General features: G+C 38.8%; 1 protein-coding gene across 3 annotated transcripts in view; it reads right to left on the bottom strand.

The window, feature by feature from the left end:
• Nucleotides 1–16,924, bottom strand: part of Eip75B (Ecdysone-induced protein 75B) — a 175,575-nt gene that overhangs the window by 15,573 nt on the left and 143,078 nt on the right. The gene's annotated exons all lie outside the window — the stretch shown is intronic.

Here is a 16,924-nt window from a genome sequence, read left to right as displayed (position 1 = left end):
TATAACGTTCACTGGTGAGAGTCTGCACAGACTCCAGACAAGAAGGGTAACGTTCGATCTGCGATAGGAGTCAAACTGAAATGAACTCGATGCGTCGCTTGGGCTTGGACAAGGCACAAGAAGTGGGGTACGGAGCGGGACTGACTTCATCTACAGTTAGCCCAGTTGTGACCTAGTTTCCGGTCGTTCAACTCCCTCGGTTTGTTGCATGGCTTGCTAGCAAAACGAACCGAGGCCAGTTCACGCCACGAAAGTGAGAGTATCTCCCCTCTTCGCCCCTCATTTCTCTCTCTCTCACTCTATCTCCGTCACACTTGTAAAATCCAGCCGTTAAAGAGAGACCATATTTCGTCATTACGGTTATAAACCGTGTAACGGTAGGGATTGGAGGCCTACATTTTCTCTGTCCTCATCTCCTGCATATTTTGCTCTTTGCCAATGGAGAAACAACACGGAAAGTTCTATCATTCCTCGTGTCACCACGCATTTAAAAAATCCACACCATAAAATATTGGTCCTCCATAACATTTCGAAAAAATATGTTCAAGCACTAGTGACGAACATGGGTAGCTAATATCAAACTAAATCAAACATATTATATCTAGAAGTAAAAAAACATCAATGTTTCATATCCAGACTGCACGATAAAACAATATTATAAAGATAAAATAAAGTATAACCATTATTTTAAAAAAATGTCAGGTTCAGATGTGTAAGAAATAAATTTACTAAACCATCACGAAAATGCTTAATACCAAACAAATTTAGAATCTTCAGTCTCGCCGTCTACTATCTAACAAAAAGGTAAAGACTAAATATAAAAAAAGTTTTTCTGTTGGTTTATAGGGGTATAAAACTTTGTCTCAAAAATTAATGGAAAAGCACAGCTTGAGGGCGTTTGACAAAATGGTGCTGGGGAGAACAAAGGCTTGAGTCCAAGAAGAGTCAAGTGACAGGATGCTTAAAAAAACATGCGCAATTTGGAACGTCACAATTTTTACTGCACCAAATGTCTGCCCTGTTAAGACGATGACGCGTGCACAGGAGGAAATTATTAACATTAATTTTAAAGAAACAGGGAGGGGAAAAATTGACGTCGAATAACAAAGGTTAGTGATTGGAGCTTTACCCCTAAGCCCATCCCTACACGCCTTTGTGGTGAGGCACGAAAATGAATTAGAAGATGGAGATCGCCCTGATGATGACGGCAGCAATGATCTCTGAAACGTCGGTAAACTTCTACTATACTACACGGCGCAACAACCCAGAAGACATCCATCTTCAGACTCACCGCCGTGTAAACCTCAAATCCCACAAGAAAATGGATTAATTTAGAACGAAAATCAGCCATCTTATTGACTAGATGTTGATCCATTCATTATTAGACATTATATGGGCAACTTTTACGTATATGAGCTTAAAATGAATAATTATATCGAAAGTTACAGCTACAAGGCAGTGCGTTTTCATTAAATATGCCCCACACCTCATTCATCGATACACAAATTGCAGTAAATCGTCGTGTTATTTTTCCAAACTAGAAGTTCTCAAGACATCTGTAGTTTTGTACTATTATTCATCACAGAGAATACAGATAGTACTTTGAAGTTTGACTGCTGCAGCCCTTTTTAATAAAATCAGCTTTAACCAGTCTCCAAAATAACTTGAATTATCATTTATCCCACTAACATCAAACCAAAGCAACAAAAACACAGTCATTTAACAAATTCAGGTCTTTCGTATTACACCACGTACAGATCCTATAAACACACAGTTTAGTTTTATTGAGAACATGTTTACGCTTAACTGAACCTCATTATGGACCTATGGCATGAGTACGTAGCCTACAAGAGCGCTATTCGTCTGTTCCTTGTTGTCATAAAAACTAATCAATGCAGGTATTCCGGCACCTTAAGTTGAACGCAATATTCGTCTCGGAATCTGCCGCTCAAATACAATAAACCGGATTATGGGTGGCCATCCACAGACCTTCAGCTTCAGTAGCACGTATAGGGAAGTTGAGAAATTCGTAAAACATTTTGGCAAGATTATCTGAACGGATGGGACCAAATCGGAGATATGGGCTTCGATGGAAGGACAATATTAGAAGAGATCTTAAGGCAATAGAATGTTACGATGCGTATTAGATTAATTTCGTGCAAAACAGGATGCAGCGGTTGGAATTAAAGAACACAGCAGCGAAACGTCGGGCTCCCAAAAGGAACTAGTTTTTTAAGTATCGAAGCGACTATGCCTACCAGGATCACAAGAATAACTGCTTCGTAGATTATTATTATTATTCCATCTATTCACCACTTTATAAGGTATTTACTTCCATGTACCCGAGACAAACCTTGCCCCTGAGGTGCATTGTGCAGCAGCTATTTCCGAAATACATTTTGTTTTTAATACGTGCTACATGTATTATATAATTTTATTGTTAGAGATGACTACATATTTTACGACAGCGTCTTTCGAATGATGTATGAAGATCCTAAAATGGCAGTTTTCTGCAGTTCCCTGACGTCGTGTTCGCCCGGGATGTTGGCCAAATATTTTCTAAGTGACCTGGAGACAGTTCCAGTTGCTCCTATAATTGTTAGTATTACTTTTGTTTTTATTTTCCACATTCGCTGTGTTTCAATGAGAAGGTCCTTGTATTTAAAGATCTTCTCCGATTCCTTCTTAATTGCATTTCTGTCGCTTGGTATTGCTGTATCAATTAAGAGAAGTCCCATTTTTGTTTCGGATTATAATATCTGGTTTGTTATTTGGAACGGTTCTATCTGATTTACGTATTATTCTTATTAAAGTTGTTCTTCAGGGAATGTCCTGTTCTGTCCAATTGGTTCAGACATGACCCCTTTAACTGCACACTGTTCAAAGCAACAATTAAATCTCAAAGGCCATTGTTGTCTCAGTATCTTGTTACCATCGTCACCAGTAACAGCTGGTAGTAAGATGCTGTACTTCATACAAGCTTGTACTTTTATGCTCAGGTTCTTGGTGAATTACGAGGTTTCCATTACATTTCCCATATCGTTTGTCGCGAAAAAAGAACTTGACCATTTTGTTTGTCTAATATCTTTAACGTTTACAGAAGCTTTTTATTTAATCTTTAGAGTATGTTCCTGTAGTATTTTTACGTTTCATTGTATTTATCAACAACCGCAGCCAAGAGTGAACCAGCATCTGGAGTTTCCTTGTTATTGACGGATGGAACGTCATCATCAAATCAAGAAGAGGGATATTTCTTCCGTTTAATATCATAAATGATGCAACAAGCGCCAAGCTGTTATTTACCTCAGCGATACTTCGTAATTACATTTGTCTCAATTCAGATTAATCACGTAACCTATCGCTTAACTGCCTCGCCACATAATTCCCCTCATTATAATTTCACAGAATCATATATTTTGTTCGAACCCTGTTATATTTCCCAGTCTTCTTTCTGCTATATTATTATTATTTTATTATTATTAGTGTTCTGTCTGACGACAGGTCCGTTTACTCGGCAGATGATCCAAAAGTGGTTTGCCATTGCCTTCTTCTGTGTGTGAATGGAGTAATTGTTGGGATGCCACGGAGAAACCGGGGAAGCCCCGGAGGAAAACTCCGTGATACCGGGACGACGGCCTTGCCCAACACAAGTTATAAATTTGGGCACCACCGGGAATCGAACCCGAGACCCCAGGATTACATTGATATTTTGAGTATCTGAAATTGCCAAACTGTTCGAATCGTCTGATACGCTGATATGTTTCTTCAGCCTATTTTGGAATTACTGGATTTCTGCTACAATATCTCATGTGACTGCGTATCATTTCAATATTTGTGTGCGCGCGCGCACGCGTGTGTGTGTGTGTGTCAAATTCCGCCATATCACAGTAGACCACGTTATCTGAGCGGGGTCACTGACCAGACAGCTGTCGCGAACACTACGTCACAGAAGTTGCTACATCGCGTTCATATCTCTTCGAAAATGAATGTATGTTATGAAAACCTTATTGTAGATGAACTACTTTTGATAATCTCTATGCAATTTCATTGGTGCTCACTAAGAGATCAAACCAAACTCTTCGCAAATAAAATGCAGAACACACCACCCATAAATCTGTCTCACGTGTCGCAGGGATTACAAGAAAAGCATACATGTGCTCGTGATCAAACAGTTCACTACAAATTTTCGTCTCCATAAGCATTACCCCCACTCTGTTCCCCTCTTTCAGTTTACGTCACTGAAGTACTACTTTACATTAACTCGAATCAGTAGGAGTGATGACGTCATGACGGGGCAGGTGTTCTAGTCGAGCAGCCTACCTCAACAATAGAGAGTCCCGTAAGGTGAACGCACTAGAACATAGGCCTAGAAACTGTAACTGCACGCTCGTGGGAAAACTATTACCACCACCAAACCATGCTGTGATGATAACAAACAGTGGTAAAATGCTTAATCTATTGAGTGATACTTTGTCTTTCTTAGCCACGATTACGTACGGAACTTGTTGATAGGAGGAGAAATTGAGTGTGGGGCGGTGAGGACTGGATTCAACAGGTTCAATGTAAGAATCAATGAATGCCCATTGTTAATGAGGTAATGAACCTTGGGTTTCAACAAAAGACGGGGAACTTCTTGATCAGCTGAAAGACTATTAGCGTCTCGACAATCGCTCTGTTCTATGGATTAAGTATTTAGTAACGGAGTTAAAATTTTTCCGTGTGATAATTAATCACACAATTTCAATTATAGCCATGCCTTTCAAGTGTTAAGTGAAATTATATGAATAGGCCTATGCTGGGCTGTGAATTGATAAGGAATAATCGGTCGTGGCCTATTTCATGATGATATTCCAGCATTCGTCTGCTAGAAACCAAGAATACCGCAAGAACTCCATCACGATTGAGGCTTCCCTCGTGCATCTTCAGTGTAGACGTTTGACGCGTTACCGCAGAATTAACCTGCTCATTGTCCCTCAAAAACAATTTAATGAACTCTGGCTCTTATTTATTCAAAGCATCAATGACGTATGGGAATGTCTCGCAAATGTTGGCTGCAAGTAGATTTGAATATAAAGATTTGGTTCTCCTATAGAAGCTAGACCACGAAATGACTCAGAACAAGAACAGGTACCAGTCAGTCATGATTTAATTCATTTAACTCCTGATATAACATCAAAAAACCCCGATTTTAAAGCATACTGTCAATTTTTTGGAACACAGGTGACATTTTTATTATTCAGCATATTACACCATGGATGGTCAGTCATTCTTGCAGCTCAGGACCACGTTATAAAGATGTAAAGATCAATTTTACTCAGAAATTAATGTGATATTCATTTCATGTGGGTGTGGATAGTCCAAGAGTAATTTTCGATGCATTTGTTAAGAAATTAATCGCAAATCCCCTCCTGGGAAGTAAACCGAGACTGTCGGAACCATCACAGCTTTGTCCTTACTACTACGTATACCAGGCTGAAACTGTCTTCTAGATAACGGCACATGATGCTGGGACTAAGATTCACGAAAGGATATCCCGTTGACAAAATCATCTATACAAATGCCGTGATTAGAAGGCTGGCACTCCTAATTTGAATTCAGGACGTTCACATTTCAAATCTCACTTGGGATATCCTGACTGATTTTCCTCATTCTTTCCATACGAAAACCTCAAATTTAAATAAACCACAACAGCATTTTCATACACACGAACACAGGACTCCTCGTTACAACACCAAGAGACTTAGTTTCATCAAACGTTTATGTAAATGAGTTAAACCAGTGCTATTCAACCTTTTTTGTTCGCGTACCCCAGATATAATTTCTCTTTAACTTTGTACCCCCAAAGTTGTTGGTGTATAATTCAAGTTATACATAGTATATAATCTACATCTAAAATAAATTAAACAAATTACATTACTGATTATTCAGTGTTTATCATAAAATATATATATATATATATATATATATATATTTAAAATTTCACGTACCCCCTACGATGTCTTCGCGTACCCCCGGGGGTACGCGTACCCCAGGTTGAATACCACTGAGTTAAACTACTGCCGAAGACGAGAGTGCGTGGATCTTTGTCTACGCGCCCCTACACTCTTCCATTACGTCGTGCTCAGGAACATGTTCCTTTAAACTTGGATTAAACATCAAAACAGAATACCGGACCTTCAGAATGTCGAGAATGCGATGAAGTGTTCAGTATTGGCGTTTAAAATGCGGTATCTCTCAGAGGCAAAAATCCGCTCATGTAAAGAACCTTGCCCGGAGCAACACGGACACACGACCAGAACTAGTCACGATACGTGGGCGCCTGCCCTGTCAAAGTTTCCCATTTCCGTGTTCGGAAGTATTAATATAACCGATGATTGAAGACTGTTCATGGCCGGCCATCATAATGACGCTGTGGCAACAGTGAGAACGCTGGGTGGGCCGCGGGGTGAGTGACCAGTGACCGTCCTGCTCTACAATGCAGTGCACAGTGGCAGAAGGTCATCAGAGTTCGTTCACCTCGCCTCGGGAACGCCAGCTAACTCGTTCTGTTGTTCCTTCACCTCCCCTACGCGCTCTCTTTCTACAGACTGCTATAGCTCACTTTTGTTTTCGGAACTGAAAATCCTATACTCTCCTACTTAACTCTTCTAGTTAACTACTTCTTCTAAACTGACCGACGTCAGCGTTCTACAATTCTGACCTCTATCCACAAATGAGATGCATTCTACACCCACGGCTTGTAGCAAGTGCTACTGTATGTGAGCCAAGAAATATTTATTTCTATTCATTTTCTTCACATTCTTGTTCTTATTTTTCTCTCTGAGACTCCACCGAACATCGCTGTTGAGTGGTTAGGACTGTTTCTTATTTAGTAGGTCCAGGGCTCGAAGGGTGGATATCCTGAGTTATTTTGTGGTGTCTTCGGTCCCGCCAAGCATATGCCGAGATAGTGCCTGGAATAAACCACGGCCGCTTTCTTTAATTTTCCATCATTCATTAATTATTCAAATTGATAGCGTCATTAAATAAATCCATAAATCGATAAAATACGCGGCTATTTGCTACTACTGTGCAGCTTTCCTTTGTTTTAGTCATTATTTCAAGCGAATATTAGGGGTTATTACCTGTGACTGGAAGCTACTGTTGATCTAGCACTAGTTTAAAAAAGAATCCGAGCCCGTATCAGTTCGAAGTCCATAAATATATGAATTTGTCAGCGATCGTAGAAGCAGGCATTTTAATTTCTGTATTACTGGGGGAAATAGTAATTGCCCTGACTGTCATTGTGTTTGTAGGCATTTTACGAAAAGCAGAGGGCACTTCGTCTACGAACGGCAACTGGCATAAATGATATTATCCCAAAATTTTGCCCACGACATCTGAGGAAAACCAAGAAATTCCTATAAGAGACTCTGCTCTGGCCGAGATTGAAATCAAGCTCATCTCAAGTACAATTCAGACTTTTTACCGCAATTTCAAAATAGTGCTTAAGTACTCAAGAATGGTCAAGGTACTTGCTTTAGATTCAATATAAAAAGTTTTAAAATTGTCTATGAATTTATAATGCCGATATTTTTTATAATTTCTTTATCTCTAAAGTCCACAGTTAATTCACTGTCTACTCTTGTTCAGAGCCTTGGTCGAACGTCAATTTATCGTAAATCTTAAACACAATTTTTAAATACGCGAAAGTATTGCATTTTCTGTCACAACAATTGTTACACAAGAGTAACATAGTTTTAACAAAATTGCGGTATATCGGAAGTTAATATGAATAAGAATTTCTCTGTGTTGAACACTGAGCATTATACAAGGAAGAAGATGGCGAAACCCGGTGAATGCACTCGTTTCGCTTTTATTTCCCGAGAGACTGTGAGGCCGAGTCATCTGAGGGCATTGACCGCGCGAAACTAGGTCAACGGACTCGGTGCGAGCGACTTAATGATACAGTCAGGCTGGTATACATATATGTTGATAACGGTGACGTAAAATTGGCGCATGCTCTGTTTTTTCTCTTTCTCAAAGAGGGCATTCACACTAAGTCAGCGAATCTGTACCTCTCTCCTACATGCAGCATACATTCTGCGTCTTGAAGTAGGTTCAATGTTCCGTACTGCACTACCGTCTGGCCTCAATCATGCATGCACGCACGCACGCACGCACACACACAAAGTGACTTCAAAACAAACTCAAGCGAAAGCAAACTTATAACTACAATTAATAACAAATTCGGAATACTCATTCCAGAATTGGCATAACTTCAACGCAAAACACAATAAAGAAACTCTTCCCTAAAAGAGAAGATCGTTCTATTTAGACGAAGAGCGCCGTGCTCATGCGGCAACTTCTCCGACCCCAGAGTCATGCGGGCACAACGACTCTTCAGGCGCTCCCTGCAAACGATTACGAACCAGCTTTATTTTGGTTTTTCATTCTGCAAACTATTTTGATCGTCACATATTACTGATAGATTTTAAAAATTCTAATACATTCGTTATCAAACATGAAAAAAGTTATTTGTGAATTCGGTGGTAATAAATGTCGTATGGAGCAAGTTCTTAAACCTAGTAAAAGTCTGAGTAGTCAGATTCATGCTCCGGCCGCTTTACCCACGGACAGAAACCACATGGTTGTGATAACGCAGACTTTCTTAAATACGGGTACTGATTGACCTTTTGTAGCCTCAGGGCAAATCATTTTAACGTTAATGTATGAGATAAAGTTATTAGTTACACGTTTCATTATTAAACAGTGTTCCTGTCAATGAAATCCTACAGCACATCAAATTAAATAACGATGTCTCCATGCGCTGTCCTTTAATTACATGAAACAACTCTTTCAGACACATAATCTTAATCTAAACGAACGAATATTACCATTACTACGCTAATTCCATGACAGAAGAAACTTGAAGAACAATCACAATTAAAGGATTTTAAAGCAGGACCTTAAATTATTAAAGATCACGATTTGTCTAAGCAACATTTTGTTTCATTCAGCGCTACCACACGAGTCCATCGTCAAATTTTACCCATTTTCATATATTTACGTGCTATTTATTTGTGGTCAAGTTTGACGTTATCATTGTATCTACGCGTTGTCACCCGAGAGCCCACTTCCGTAACAAAAGCAAACAAACTGTTTTATTTATCCCTTGTTCCTCTACAATTTCAGCCAATGAACTCCCTCCACTGAATTATTCTCATATTAAAAGCGGAAATGTTCATTCCTATCAATGCATTCCAGTTTATTCACGTAAGTCTTTAAAGTATGACAGCTTTTCATCGATAATTCAAGTGTGTACAATAATTGTTTGATCTGATAGTTAAGACGTCCTATATTTACACACCATAACCTCACATTTCCCCCAAACATCTGAAATATAAACGTATTTATCCTGCAATGACGGAAGTGCATTTGTGCATGTGGTAGAAGAGAATAGCGGGGGCGGGGGAGGGGTAGACTCTGCGCAGAGCCGTAGGGGAAGTACCGTTACATCTGAGAGTCGGCAGTCAAGTGGCGACTACCGGATTCCTTGAGCGCGAACGTCACATCCGCCAGGCAACAGCGAAAATGGCGGCAATCAGCGAGCGAGAGAGAGAGGTCGTTCACCCAGCTAGCGTTCGCTCGGTCACCTAGACTACCTACCTGCCTGCCTGCCCACACAGTTCAGACGCGATAACTGATATTATTAGGAACGTATATAACAAACGAAAATAGTACGTTGCTCTCTATCGGAGGGATCTCCATTGCAGGTTCCATTCAACCTATCAGAGGTGCATATGTGCGCGCGGCTGAGCTCAAATGGACGATGAACTCTCACTGGAGGTTCTCATAAGGGAAATGATGAGACAGTTTTGTCAATGTACATCATACTCGCCAGAGAAATGTGTTTCTATTAAATATTAAAAATAAAATGTGCTGTAGCGAAAGAAAGTTATTAATTTTTTTTAAAAAATATATTCTAGTAATCACCTACACTATCCATTTTAAATTTATAGTTGCAAAGATGGCACCCGAACTCATATCACTGAATTAATGTATTAGAATATTAATTTCTGTCTGAATTTCAGAGAACAGTTGCATTCGGAATATTTAACCCTTTATACAGAATATGTTGATGATTATATAATGATACTGATGGCCATGTTATGACACAATGATGAGGTTATTCACGCCGCTGTTATCTGAACAGAAGAACTAGAATTTAACCCATTTCATTTCATCGTAAATTAAGATTATGTGTGCTCTCTGCTCTACAACGAGATTAAAAATTCACTCAACTTTGCACAATGATCTGCTTCTTTGCTATTTTTCAAAACAAAGTAAAACGGTAACTGAACAAAACTGTAACGTTTGAAACCAATTCTGATATTGGTACATTCCAACAAGGAAAGTGATAATCGTATACAAAAAAATCTAAAATTGCCTAAGAAAATTTTAAAAGTAACTAACTCCATGTAGCAGACTTGTTGAACAGCTAATATTGGTTCAGATAATGAAAAAATGTCCCGCATTTTATGGTAGCCCGAAGGTACATTACAGTGTCCCCTATCCTGAGCCAGATAAATCCAATCCACAACCAAAAACCCACTTTTTTAAGCGTAATTTATATATTATCCTCAAATCTATGTTTTGCAACTGGTGGAGCCTTTCTAAATAACATCGGAACACAAAATGCAGTTGCACATCATCTTTAGATTCAAATGAAATTAACTAAAATAGTATCGATATAAGCATATATTTAATTTGTATTAGCAGACGTATCCAAAACTTCAGTAAATCAACCACTGTGGTTTAGTATAGCCAGTGACTTAGTTGATCTAATTTCGATCCATTTACGTATTTCCAGCAACAACTGAGCCAGCCACTAAACCCTCCTTAAACACGAATTTGTCCAACGCGGATTCGGTTATACGCGTAAAATATAAATATATACATTCAATTATAACCCTGACGCGTCAAATTCGATTAATGGCGTTCTACTATGCATTCTGTAGTAAAATACGAAAAATACCACTGACGTTTAAAAAGCTAAATACGGTTATGCTTTTCGTTTTTATCTGCAAAAAAAAAAAAATATTCGCAAATCTTAATAGTATAAATATTCAGCTCAAGTTCCCGCACTTTTACCCTCCCTTCTTCACACTAATTGCATGTTGAACGACAGTTTACTGTATTAACTTCTGGGTTAGGTCGTATAGATGGCATGCGAACCAATGTGACGTCACAGAGAACCAGCTACTGTGTTTCCTAAGTTAGTGACCCTTTCCTCATTATTAATGCACGTCAATCGATTGTATTATCAGATTCACTTCCGTTGTGTTAATTTATTTGAAACTTGGGGCACAAATGTTAAATTAATAAAGGGACAGACTAACTCAAATAGTTTATTATTAAAATTTGTGAATAAGTTACTCGACTCTATTGATTTTTAATACCTAATGTAAACAAATTCGAAGCGTTTAACAACAAAGTAATTTAATATACGTAGAATAAAACAAACGTTCAGTTAAGGTTATTATATAATGGGAAATATTTATACAGGTCACCTAAAATTCTTAGGAAAATGAATAAGGCTAGGCTATAGGAGGTAATGTTGTATGAACCTTGTAACTAGGATTCAGAAGCTGATGAGTGGAAAGAATCAAAGAGTCTGATTCATATTCGGCAGATAAACCAGTTTGAATACCATCCAAGGACAAACTACTCTTATATTCGTGGCTGTCCTTCTAGACGAGTTTTAGAACTGTACCTTAAAGAGTTACAGAATCTTAAGATGGATGTTTTCTGGGTTGTTGCGCCGTGTATTCTGGTAGAAGTTTACCGACGTTTCAGAGGTGCTTGCCCTGATGATGAAGTATATGTAAGAGTTTCGTCATGTAGTACTTGAGGGCAATAAGAAAAAGAAACAAAATTTTAATAAAAATACCTTGTGTATATGGTAAGAGTTATGGAACCAAAATAGGCTGTGTTACTGAACTTAAATGGCTCGAAATCTGGCCCAAATGCAACTTTTGTTATTACGCTTTGGAACTTCCACGACTACAGCAAGCCATTTGAATAACTGGGCAAATATTTACTTTTAGGGTAAACTCTTATTAGACAGCTATTTGGTTAGCAATCCTACATTATCGAGACTGTGGGGAAGTTAAATTTCTGACAAATTACTAAACAAACGTAATAATAATAAACCACATTTCTACACCAATAGGAAAAGTCGATGACCTATACGACACGCATTTCAAATACGACGTAGAATTTTTGTAATTAGACACGCGCAGAATCCAGACTTTGCTTTTAAAATACGAAATTACATATCAACTCTCACAACACAACAAAGTAACATCCATTAATAAACATGACCTGTAATAATTACTGATTCATACGTTCCCACATTTCGAGGCGATATTTTTGATGGCAAGTGGCCGACTATGGACTGGACAACAGGGGTTTGATCCCAGACGAGGGCAGAGAATTTTTCCTCTACCCTCTGCGTCCAGACCGGGTCTGGGGGCCACCCAGCCTCCTATACAACGGGTACTGGAATCCTTTCCCGGGGGGTAAAGCGCGGGTGTAATGCTGATCACTCACCCCCATCTAGTGCTGAGGTCAAGAATGAGTAGGAGCTATACTACTCCCCCCCAAGCGCCTACATGGCGTGTAGTGGGACAGCTTTACTTTTACTTATGTATTATATACCAGAATATGTGAACCAGACGTTTGTAATAAATCGGGCGACAACTTTCTCACTGCTGATGTGAACAAATGAGTATTCTTACAATTTTCTGCTTACCCCGAACCATAATACACGTCCAAGGAGTCCTACCAATTGTCTAAATATGTTAAGTAACCTCCTACAGAGGCGGCCAAGACCCACACTGCGTTGTAGGGCCATGGATAATGATGATAATATTAAAGTGGGTTTGTTTCAGTTCACATATCTCTCTCTCTCTCTGCAGGAAGTAAGTTGATTTACTTTCTTTTCAGTGTTCTAAATACAAGTCAGGTCTGTACTTTAATTATTATGAGACGTTCTGCTATACTTTACAAAAACAAAACTTTCCACATAGGAGAGCTATGCATTTCTTACAAAGACAAATAATCGTTTGAATTTGGAGTGGGGTACGTTTATTTTCTGAGAGATTTCTACCTTAGCTCAATGACGCTGATGTTCAGTTATTGCAACTGAAAAGACGCAATTTTTATACGTCATTAAATGCATAATGTTACTAATTTAAATAGTACAGATTCCTTACTTTGCAAACTTAAAAAAGTTTACTGCTGCAAATTTCTCTGATATTTCGTTTAATTTTGTTAAATATTATTTATACCGATAATTATGCAAATTAGTGTTGTCGGCCTTAATCATGACTGCTTTATGCTCATGTTCTGAGTATTTGCATCAAGTTTCATTTAACAAGTGACGGGTTACTGAAAGGAAAATAAATTAAAATTACACGCAAATTATTACTACACCAAAATCCCAAACTCTTACACCAGTTTTTATACTAATCCGTTCAGTAGTATCTGAGGTAAAACCACGAACGGACTTCGTTCAAATTAATACACGTACAAAATAAAACTGCGAAGTCCACCCTCAGTTTGAAACATATACAAGACTATCACTTACATTTCGTGATGGTGCGCTGCGACATTTTGTAATCACTAAAATTACAGGTTTATAATAATGACGCATTGTAAAACACACTTCATCGCTTCAAAACTCCATCTTGTTAATGTCTGGTGTTATTATTGCGAATCAGTATTCTCAGGTAACACAGGTTAAAGAAACTGCTATTGTTATGGTTCCAGAGTGTGGCAGATATTTTAGCGACAAGTAAGAAACTGGCACGAAAAATAATAATTTAAATGGTATAAAAATGTCGATTTACATCGCAGAGTAATGCTGGTCTGAACACAAACAGCAAACCCACCCATTAAGTATTTTTTAGACAACACCAAGAAAACATTTCCCCAATTTACAATAATATAAATCATTACGATAATAAACTCTACAGGTAAAACAGCGTCGTTAAATAAGTAGTAAGTAAGTGAATTTTCTAATAGAACAGTAAATAAATGTATTCCCTAATACCTATTTAACTATGATTTGCAATACTAATTCTGTAATTGTCAAAGAAAAGTGTCTTGGGTCGAAATTATATTAGTGACACGATTTCACGGGCATTATTCTGACTGTGCAGCACCGTAAAGCATTAGTAAGAGAAAAATCTACAAAAAAAATTTCATTGCTTAACAGGGTTGCTTGAGCGTCATAAAATCTTAGCAGAATCTTCATATTGGTTTCAACACGCTTAAAGAGGGTAGGCCTACTTCGAAAGAGACGACCTGATGACCCAGTTCATTAGTGCCACCTGTCGCTGAATCTCGCTACTGGCAGACTATTACGTTGTGACAAAAGCAACCTGAACTATAGTCGATTCTAGCCAGACTTCCGCGTTCTCTTGCCTCCATCTGGCAATGCGTTTGCGTGGTGAATTGACTTCCAAAGAGAATGACGAACGGTGACGTACTACACTTATATAAGATAGGTTCTCACGGCGGTCAAGATGTCAATGTTCGTCATCTGGTTGGCAATACATTTGGACTTAAATGCAGGTGGTGGATACCAGCGTTTCTAAGAACACACTGTCTCCCTCTTCAGGGCTGCAGGTGTGTAACTCAGCTGATTAAACTTTGTTTTGAAAATGTAATCACTCGCTGAAGTTTGTCACATAGGGGTTTGTTATATCAGTATTATTTGAGGTTTTCACAGCGGTGAGTATGAAGATTTCTGTCTTCTGGGTTGTTGCGCTGTGTAGTCTGGTAGATGTTTACCAACGTTTCGGAGGTCATACTGCCTCCGTCATCAGGGCGATGAATATCAGTGTTTATTTTGATATATAACAACGCATTTATAACAATTTCTAGCCCAAATTTGTGATGAAATATTACGATTTGTAAAATCCTAGAGTAAATTCAATATTTTCGTTGTAGCACGAAGACGGAAAAGGGAGATGTTACGCCTGTCCTCTGGTCCTGTTATAATCAGTTCAATAAGACGATCGTCTGCTTAGTCTGTACCGATAAATACTACTGGTAAGTGTACGCATATGTTAATATTCGACGTCTGCATTTTCAACACTCATTAAAAGATTCTACGTTACACATTACATGAACTTTGTGGTTCTCACGGCGATGAATATGTTTATATTGGTCTTCTGTGTGGACTTACAGGTATCTTCCTGTAAGACCACACGGCGTTACAGCCCAGAGACAAAACAGCGGTACAATACACGATCTTCGCAACATCTAGCACACTAAAACCTGAAAAAGCATGTAATATTTGCAGTTCATTTCATTTATCAAAAGTCCATGAAAACAACTTTTTCTTATTGCACTTCAGAGTAAAAAATATGTTTACTCTTTAAAGTTACTTCGTAATACATATGATATGAACTCACTGCTATCTAAAAACAAGCCAATAAGAGTGCATGATAGACTCGCAACAGCCAATCAGAGAGTAGCTTGCTTCGAAAGGGAGAGTTACCGGGTGCCGCTGAAAGGTACATGACCGTGCGACCAAGCAGTGAATTCAAGGTCGCGCATGGTGGAGAAGTAATCCTTCAAGATGAAGGTGAAGCGAAAGATCTAGCCACCTTAGGGCAAGGACACATTCATTCGGCTAGTAGTCACGGCCTTTGGTTGATCATGGTTAGGAGAGACAATTCTAATGGTTACATGATCAGGCCATGTAATATAACTGATGGTAGTGGTAACAGTAAACATGTCCCATCACACAGCTTGGGATTTTTTTTTGGGGGGGGGCATCAGAGCAATAAAATATTTTTGAGGTGGGGGTACCTAAAAAATATTTTATTCATCTAATGAGCACCTAATTTTGAACTGCGTATTTATCTCACCAGAATCAAACATTTCCGAAACGTCAGTGTGCATAGTATTTGCAGTGAAACTAACAACTTGGCAACAAGTTTCTCATGCAGTAGCATATGATTCTGGGGCATTCTGTCAAAACTGTAACAGCATTGTCATGTTATTGTGCTTCCTTGGCAAACTCAGTTCGACGAAAGCTTGTTGCTATTGTTCGCAAAACAATTTTGTATTTTCTTTTGTACTAGTATGCAACTTTGTCTCATATATTAAGGGGAAAACACAGTTTCAGGAAGTTGATAGTTGTACACTGTCATGAGTTCCATATATATGCTATTAAATACCAACGTTTCGGAGACTCGGTCTATCTCCATCATCAGGATCAGTTTCTTAATTTGATTGTGGTCTCTTGAGTTCTGCAGCCATGTTTTGTAGCTGGCTATCAACTTTCAGCCGTGAAGATGAAGGCGACACATTCCTCCGAAAAGTTGACAACAAAACTGAGTGGCTTCAAAAACCCTGAAGATCACAATCATATATTCACCACTGCGATAACCTCAGATTTGGTGGGAGGACCATATTAAAATGTAAATTATTGTTCTACGTCTTTCAACGGGAGGTTTCAAACTGAGGGCATTACTAAAGCATTTTAAGGAGCATAAACTATACACAAAACAATTATTCTCTCATCTTCTGTACGAGAAGTTGACCATTATATGAAATGTAAAGGAAAGAAGTTTAAGCGCGTCATAAATGTTGTGTCTCTTTTGTAGCTTCCCCACAACCACCGAAGGTCAGGGTCGGTTTTAGACAACACCATTTACTTTTGTTCCTTTCTTAAGAACCTTCCTCCCTGCCCCTCTTGAAACTAATCCTTGAAGGTTATTCGCCTTTCAGATGTGAAGAGCATCCAAGGCCGCCTTGAACTCAGGCCCAGCCCACATTGTAATCCATGCAGGCGGCCATTGACTTCCACGATAACCGACCTTCAACTCGCCAACGCCATCAAATCGAAAGACGCACTGCGCAC

This window comes from Zootermopsis nevadensis, unplaced genomic scaffold (genome assembly GCF_977971745.1).
Source record: "Zootermopsis nevadensis isolate Lab colony 2312 unplaced genomic scaffold, Znev_1.0 Znev_ptg000019l, whole genome shotgun sequence".
Taxonomy (NCBI): domain Eukaryota; kingdom Metazoa; phylum Arthropoda; class Insecta; order Blattodea; family Termopsidae; genus Zootermopsis; species Zootermopsis nevadensis.
Note: the sequence above shows the minus strand (reverse complement) of the source record. Positions and strands in the feature narration are given on the sequence as shown.